Here is a 9,195-nt window from a genome sequence, read left to right on the forward strand (position 1 = left end):
GTGCTATTTTGTTAAAGCAGCAACAGGAAACACACCTACACAAAACAAATGAAGAAAATAACCATCTGTAGTCTTGAGGTCAACGTAACTTCAGTCATGGTCTGCCATTTTCTGACCATGGGACACATTTTGTTACTGACAGGATCCATTCCAAGGAAGCTGGTCGGGCAGTGTTTGCCTGGAACAGTCTCAGTAATTATCCTGAGTGTTCTACATGCCCCTTCATCTTTCTGCAGTGAGTCTCACTTCAGAAACATGACCCCTGAGACCAGCAGATGCTATTTTAGGTCCTTGAGTTTTTGTGACCAGTGTTTTCCCAATGTGTCTTGTGATGGACATAGCTGGTGTCTGCACATCATGCCGGTCTTTCTAAAAGGTGGATGAACTTTCTTCTTGGCTCTTTTCACCACTTCTTGTAAGGTCTTGTTGCTACTGTTCACCTTGGTGCTGCTGAGAGAGCCATTTGCAACCAACGCGAGCTGTTCTTAGTAGACATTGTCTGTACTGTGGTGGGCCTTGGCCCACGGGCCTTGTTCCATGATGGCAACAGCCTCCTTGCCAAGAAAACTGCCCCGTCCTACTCCATGCTAGAAGTGGGTGCTCAGCTTCAGTCTTAGCTGTTCAAACTCCCAGTGGAGCACAATTGTCAGTTTCAGACTGAAGATTGAAGCAGCAATAGGGCGAGAGTGTTGAGAACTTCTCAAGTTTGCTTCCATTAAAGTGCACATGGTGATGCATTTCAAGAAGCCAGGAATTGCTCATTCACCGTGCGTTCCGCAAAGACCAGTGCTTCTCAAACCTGGTTGTGCAGTGGACTTTCACAAGGAGCTTTTAAAAAAATACTGATGCCTAGGCCCTTCCCCATTTCAAATAAACCATAATCTCAGGATATGGGACACAGGCATTGGTTTGCATTTTCAAAAAGCAAAAACAAGAACTCCCTAGGTGATTATAATAGTTGGAAACAGCAATAAAGATGGAAAAATACTGCCCTAGATTCCTGCTTTTTATAGAACAGACAGCCAAAATCCAGCCATCTCCTGACTGCCACCCTTAGGTCTAGATCCCAGATAATTTGGTACATCCAGAAACATTTTCAGGCCTCCCTGTGGGGAAGCTTTCTTCACATGTATGGCTGTGCAGTTCATCTTAAGCAACATCTCATTGCCCCAATTGTGTTACTATTAGTGCCTTAAAGTTTTGGTCCCCAAACCCCCAGGCTGCAGACCATTACTTGTCTGTGGCCTGTTAGGAACCCAGCTTCACAGTATGAGGTCAGCGGCAGGCGAGCAAATGAAGCCTCATCTGTATTTACAGCCGCTCCCCATCGCTCGCATCACCACCTGAGCTCTGCCTCCTGTCAGATCAGTCACTGTCTCCCATCACCCCCAGATGGGACCATCCAGTTGCAGGAAAACAAGCTCAGGGATCCCACTGATTCTGCATTATGGTGAGTTGCATAATTATTTCATTATATATTATAATGTAATAATAATAGAAATAATGTGTACAATAAACATAATGCACTGAGTCATCCCAAAGCCATCCCCCCAGAGCCCCCAGTCCATGGAAAAACTGTCTTCCATGAAACTGGTCCCTGGTGCCAAAAAGGTTGGGGATTGCTGCCTTGAAGGTTGAAGATTAAAGATCAATTGTGGCAGGACTTAGCAGGCTCTCTAGCTGATTTCTACAAACCAAAATCATGAGCTCTTCTTCTATGATGATCACCAAAGTATCAACAAATTTGAGACCTCTCCTATTCCCAGCAGTGCCTGAACTAGATCAGTTGCCCATGGCACAAGGCTTCATAGAAACTAGGACACCTACCACCTTGTCTGAGAAGCTTCCTTAGAAAACCTGTCCCAGGGTAATTTGAATATTATGATGTCATATGGCTTCGATGCCCCCCTTTTCCAGTATTTAATGAGCTGTATTTTGTATGGCACCCTGGAGACCCTGGAGTCTGCCAGAACTGTAGACGCCAGACATGGACAAAGAGCTTAGATGTGAAGCCAGCACCACCAGTTTCTGTTGGCCAACCTAGGGCAAGTTACTTAGGTAATCTAAGCCTCAGCTTCTTTCTCTTAAAAACTGAAATGATAATGATGATTCACTTATAGGATTGTCAGCAGGATTACAGAAGGTAATACTTTAAGTAATGGTAGCTGGCACATTGTGAAAGCTCACTAGAAACTAGCTGTACGACATTCTAGAAGTTTGCTGATAGATTTTCAACAAGATATTCTTTGAGCCTCTGGCCTGGCCACACTTCAGACCTCTCCTGCCTCTGCGACAGGAACTCTTGTCTGCTCTAACACAGATGGCCACCAGCCAAAGATCATCAGGAATCCGCCTATTACAAATTGTGTCAGTTACTTGGTGGAGCAAGGGAGACTGTATGTTGCATAGAACCCTGAGGGGTCTCAGGGTACTAAGAGGAGCCTGTTGGAGGGTTGGGGCTCACATTAGCTGATTTGGGGAGGCAGCAGTGCCTTGCTCTGGACTGCATGCTTTTGGGAAGCAGGGGTGTCTTAGTCCATTCAGGCTGCTGTAACAGTACTATAGACTGGGTGACTCATAAAGAACAGAAATTTATTTCTTGTAGTTCTGGAGTCCGAGAAGCCCAAGACCAAGGCACCATCTGATATGGTGTCTGGTGACGGCCCACTTCCTGGTTCATAGATGCCATCTTCTCCCTATGTCCTCACATGGCAAAAGGGTCAGATGAGCTCTCTGGAGCCTCTTTTCTAAGGGCACGAATCCCATCCGTGAGGGCCCCACCCTCATGACCTAATCACCTCCCAAAGACCCCACCTCCTAATACCATCACCTTGGAGCTTAGGAGTTTGACACATGAATTTTGGTGGGAGGACACAAACATTAAGTCTATAACAAGGGGTAATTCTATGATTATGTTAATTTTTATCTAGGACATAGAAAGGACAGATTGGGGCTGAAGTTGTAATCGGGAAATCAGCAGCCATCACGCGAGTTAAGGGGGTGGAATTTTTTTTTCCTGTAGCTTACAGTGTGTTCTTGTTTCTTTCTGTACTGAGATATGATTACCATGTGGTCTTATTTTTATCTCATCCAATTACAGTCAGAGTGGTGTAATCTGATGTTGGTGACTTGTGAAATTGTTGATGTTAAGAAGGGAGCACCAGGCCAGGCACAGTGGCTCACGCCTGTAATCCTAGCACTCTGGGAGGCCACTCCCAGAGGACGATCCCAGAGGATCGCTCGAGGTCAGGAGTTCGAGACCAGCCTCAGCAAGAGCGAGACCCCGTCTCTACTAAAAATAGAAAGAAATTAACCAGACAACTAAAAATATATATATAGAAATTAACCGGACAACTAAACATATATAGAAAAAATTAGCCGGGCATGGTGGTGCATGCCTGTAGTCCCAGCTACTCAGGAGGCTGAGGCAGGAGGATGGCTTGAGCCCAGGAGTTTGAGGTTGCTGTGAGCTAGGCTGATGCCACGGCACTCTAGCCCGGGCAACAGAGTGAGACTCTGTCTCAAAAAAAGAAGAAGGGAGCACCAAGGCTTACCTGTAAATGTCAGGCCTGGTAAAATGTGACACCTGTCCAAGATGCTCATTTCATTCTCAATGTCCCTTGTTGACCAAGGGGAGACAGTGCCAGTTTAAGATATAGATCTATGGCCTCCAGATGTGCACTACTGTGTTAAGGTCATGCTGGCCAGAAAGTTGTCAGCGAATGTTTGCTTCTTTTATTAAAGTATGAGATATGGATTCATCTGATGTACCAATGGCTGTCAACAGGATGCACCAGCCAGCTGCAACGCAAGCAGTTACTAGAAGAGTAATGTTTATCAATCTTTGCAATAGACATTGAAGCCAGAGACCTAGAAGACCAAACCCAGGTCATAGAAAAACATTTCTGAAAAACATTTCTGAAGTCCAGTGGGGTCTATTCTAGAGAGTTGGGTAGATTTTTCTTTTAGTCTCACTGCAGATTGTTGTAGTAATTCTGTCCGTGCAGTAAGAAGTATTTGTTAGAGTGTGGAGTCTCCCTTGCTTAGTGAATTTGTCCAGTAGTATCATAAGAAATAATACCCTACAGTGAGCTGTGATCATGCCACTGCACTCCAGCCTGGGCAACAGAGCAAAACTCTGTCTCTTAAAAAATAAACCAATAAAAAACTAGCACCCTAGAGAGGTACAGACTTTTTGGGAATAGAAGTATTGCTTTCCTAAAAAGAAGGGAGCCAATTACTGAACCTTTTGGGTGGTTAGATTTTCCAAGGGGAATGAAACAGTTTCTACAAAGCAGGCTGGAATGTCTTTGAAGGGAGCAAACTGATTATTGTAGCAAAGATGGCAGGTATTTATGTATATATGTATGCAATGAAACAGAGTCTCACTGTCACCCAGGCTGGAGTGCAGTGGCATCATCATAGCTCACTGTAGCCTTGAACCTTTGGGCTCAAGTTATCCTCCCACCTCAGTCTCTCTCCCAAGGAGCTAGGACTATAGGTGCATGCCACCACGCCCAGCCAATTTTTCTACATTTTTTTGTAGAGACAGGATCTCACTATGTTTCTCAGGCTGGTCTCGAACTCCTGGCTTGAAGCGATCCTCCTGCCTCGGCCTCCCAAAATGCTAGGATTACAGGCGTGAGCCACCGCACCTAGCCGGGCCCTGATTTTAGTGCTCACCCATAAGGGGCTGGCTGGGTTTTGCTAGTAGCATTATAATGTCCTTAGTAGAAAAATTTTGTAAACCTGGGATCAAAGTTCAGTTTTTATAGGATCAACTATTGATATTAAGGATGTGCAGGAAATTTAAGGGTCAGAAGGGACCTATAAAAGGAAATGTATTTTCTGATATATCTAAAAGAACAACCAGTGAATTTTTGTTGGAAGCATCAGGTAGAAAAGGGCAGCTACACCAGTCAGTTAAACCAGAGAGGTGACAACAGATAGTCTTAGAAAAACGCAGGAGGTAGTTTTATTCCTTCTCAAGTGGTAGAAGCAAACATAGGAGGGGAAAGGAGAGTGTACAGGAGAGTCAACATTGCAGGGCTGAGACCGCTGTCCTCAGAATCACCTCCTGGCAAAGCAGGCCCCCCGGCTGGGCTCTGGGGACATTCTCACCATTCCTGTTGAGAGTGGCCCACTGTGTCAAAAGTGTTTCTAAAACAATACGGGTTTTGCTGCTTTCCTGGGATCCTGAGATCTTGGTAGATGTTAGCCAAGAGGGTGCTTATGTGACTAGCACCCCCGCTACAAAAAATCCCTGGCCACTGAGTCTGGAACGATCTTCCCTGGCAGACACAACTTCACATGCGTGGTCTTAACTCATTGCCAGAGGAAGTAAGGACATCCTGTGCGACTCCATGGGGACTGGGGCCTTGAAACCTTGAGCCCTGTTTCCTGGGACGTCACACTAGAAGTACTTTTTCTCTTTGCCAATCTGCTTCGTGTCTTTCCAAATAATTCCTGTTCCCACGGTAATTTGTCCAGTGCAAATAATTTGTTGGCTCCTTGATTTCAGAAGAGCTGTGGTAATACGTTCTGAACAGATTTTTGCCCAGGATCTCAGCTCCTCAGCCTTGCGTGTCTGGATGACGGCTGGAGGTGCCAGATATGGGAAGTTCAGAACCAATTTCACCCCATAGGGCCTTGGTACCCCTATTCTTGAAGTCCTCCTTCATATTCCATGTAAATATTAAAATGTCCCCAGACTCTACTTTCTCCAAAACAATTATTTTTTGTTATAGGGTATTTGAAAGAATTTTTAACATTTTGATTTCAAGGTTTTGGCAAATCTTCAGCTGTGATATTATAATATGTGTATACACTATTTTTCGCGCCTAGCTCATAACTCATAGTCTTTTGTTATAAGGTTGGGGAGATGTGGCCTCAGAAAACAGAATCTCCCTTTCTGACCTTCTCCTGCCTTGCTTCCCCCAGCTCGAGGTAGAAGTTTAAGCTTTCTGATTGTGGGTTATTGAAGCCTTCATTACAGAGAGGGTCCTGCCCCACACCCTGCAGGAAAGAGTGCTGCACAGAGAGGGACAGTCACATTTCAACACAGTTGTCCATGGTTTGATCATGCCTACCCAAAGAAGTCTGCATAAAAGGCCCAAGACAACAGGGTTTGGGGAGCTTCCAGACAGCTAAACACATTGTAGGAAGGTGAACAAGAATTCATCCTTGTGCCGGGGAAGATGGCGCCCCCCAACTCCATAGGGACAGTAGCTTCCATGCTCAGGACCCTTCCAGACCTCGTATCCCTTCAAATTATCCTCAGTAATAAACCAGTAAAGGTAAGTCAGTGTTTCCCTGAGTCCTGTGAGCCGCTCTAGCAAATTCATCAAACCCAAAGAGGGAGTCGTGGGAACCCCAACTTGAAGTAGCTGATCAGAAGTTCTAGAGGCCCAGACTGGCAACTGGTGTCTGAAGGCGGGGTCGGGGTGGGGGCAGTTACATAGACTTTTTGCATTGAGGAAAAATATTTTTTAATTATGCTTCATTTGTTGTTCTAGATCTTTCACAGTATGATTTTTAGTGGTTTACCTAAGTACTTTTCATTGTTATACATAATGTGTAAAACAGGGATGAAAACCATTTAAGCGCAAAGAAAACCCACTATCAGAACCATCTAAATACCCAATTCTGGCTCCTTCCTGCCCAGAATAACTGCCCTAGGGCCTTACTATCCTGAAGGCACCAAAGCAGTTTGTCCGTGTATTAGAATGAGAACTTCTTGACCAGAACACAAATAGACCATGCAAAATGAAAAACATCCCACAGAGAGTTTTGTGACTTGCTGTTCAAAGTGCTAGACACGTTAAGTTTCTCAGTATTTCTATTGCTGGCCCAGGAGGTGACTTCTGAAGTGGTTCTCAGAAGGCATCGAAATCAACGTGTGTTCCTAAATTCGGGGAAGTGGTAACTAAATCTGGCTCTACACTTCCTCCTCTAATGAAAAACAACGTCCTTAATTCCAATACCTACCAAAGAAGAACAGTATTGAACTCATTTAGCAGTTCTACTGATTATGGATTTTATAGTAGGAATAATTAGTAAAAATCAGTGGTTTCCTAATTTTTAAGGCTCATAAATTTGGATTTCAGGATATATTTAATCAAGTTAATGGACAAATCCTTTGATGACTTAAAATCTAGGCATATCAGCATTTGAATTCCTTTATCTATATTAGCATATATATGTGTACATATATGTGTATATGTATGTGTGTATATATATATGTAGAGAGGGAAAGGTGGAGAGAAAAAGGAAGGAAAAGAAGAGAGAAAGAGAGAGAAGAAAAAAGATAAGAAGAGGAAGAGGAGGAAGAAAGAAGAGTGGTATCTTAGTCTGTTTGTGCTGCTATAACAGAATACCTGAGACTGGGTAATTTACGATGAACAGAAGTTTATCGGCTCACAGTTCTGGAGGCTGGGAAGTTCAATATCAAGGCACCAGCAGGTTTGGCCATTGTGGTTCAAGATGGCGCCTAGAATGCTGTGTCCTCCAGAGGAGAAGAATGCTTCATCCTTACATGGTGTGAGGTAGAAGGGCAAAAAGGAGAAGCAAAAAGGGGCAAACTCGCCCTTTTGTAAGGGCATTAATGCCACCCAAGAGGGTAGAGCCCTCATGGGTTACTCACTTCATAAAGGTCTCACCTCTTCATAGTGTTACAGTGGCAATGCAATTTCAACATGGGTTTTAGAGGAGACGAACATTCAAACCATGGCAGGTGGAGAGAGAGGGAGAAAGGAAGAGAGGGAGAGAAAAAGAGAGAGACTGGTCAGGTGGAACGTTGGCAAAAGAAGCTGCTCTCTGCAGGTGGACAAGGGAACCACTAGCAGAGAAAGAGGTGGGGGAATTTTTGTAGAAGCCCGGGAACCTCCTAGAAGAAAAGGGAAGACTCCACCCTTTTGAAGTTGAATATTGCTAGAATGTCTGTGATGGGCAAGAAGGGTACCAAGGAACTCCACAAAGGACAGAGCAAGGCCCTACTGGGGTCTCGACGAGCACCCAGATGATGATGAGGGAAGGCCAGCCCTGCACAGGTGTGCTGTGGCCCAGGCACTTTGTTCTTGCAGGTGTGCTCCATGACGGACTACTGAGTTATGGTCACGGGAGCCCACACTGTGCTCCACTGTGGTCTTTGCTAACATCAAAGCCCATGAGTAAGCATCAGGTGGGAGGGCTGGTCTTCTAAGGTGAAGCACTGACAGTGAAAAGGCTAAGGTTGTTGATTAAACCCCCTAGAAGCAGGAGTTTGCTAGGAGAGAAGGCAGTGGTGGCGGGAGAGGCATTTTAGGAGCTTGGAAAGGCAAGGTTAGAGAAAGGAGAAGCTGTAGACCAGAGAAAGCATGGCACATTCCAAGCTGTGACCTCCCAAACCCTGGGAGTTATGCAAACGGCACCACACCCTGAGCTCCAGTTTTCCTTCCCAGTCAAAGGCATGTCACACTTCTCTCTGCTGGGGATGCATTGGGACACCATGAGGACAGAGGTAAAGCCAGCCCTGTGGGGGAGAAGAGGAGCCCAGGCACACGGATCACCTTTTCCACCTTGGAAACTCACCACCTCTGAGACTGTCAGAACTGAAACAAGCCCCAGGGGTCTCGTGGCTGCTACCCCCTCTCATTTCCCACCTTCTTGTCTGATCTCACATCGGTCCCGAGAGGCAGCTGAAGGAATCCCAGTCCAAGGCCTCCCAGGGGTGAGTGATTCTAGACGTTAGCCCAGCACCCCACAGTGGGGTCTGCCTGTAAGGAGAAATCGGCTAAGGAACAACTGCACTTGAACCTCCAAAAGGGTCCTGATCTGGAGGCCGATTAACTCTACATGTGAGGCACATCATGGCCTTCACATTTAATTATGGTTACAGCTATTTCTTGGATGTCAAATACTACAAAATTTTTGAATAGCAAGAACTACAGGTTATTAGCTATAAATGTACCTGCGGGACAGGGCACATCCAGGGGCCGAACCGGCAGCCTGATGGCTTCCTAGACAACACAGGACACACTCCTCATGGGCTGTCCACAGGCAGCAGAGTGTCTGCGGGGGCCAAGGTGGTGGTCTGTGAGATCTTCCATTACTACTGGCACCTTGGCCCGAATTCTCTACATTTGGTATTGAGTGGGTAGACATTGACTTTAAGTGCCATCCTTTATATACTTGGAAGCGATTTCGGCGAAGAACAAG

The sequence above is a fragment of the Eulemur rufifrons genome, chromosome 25 (assembly GCF_041146395.1).
Source record: "Eulemur rufifrons isolate Redbay chromosome 25, OSU_ERuf_1, whole genome shotgun sequence".
In the NCBI taxonomy this organism is placed as follows: domain Eukaryota; kingdom Metazoa; phylum Chordata; class Mammalia; order Primates; family Lemuridae; genus Eulemur; species Eulemur rufifrons.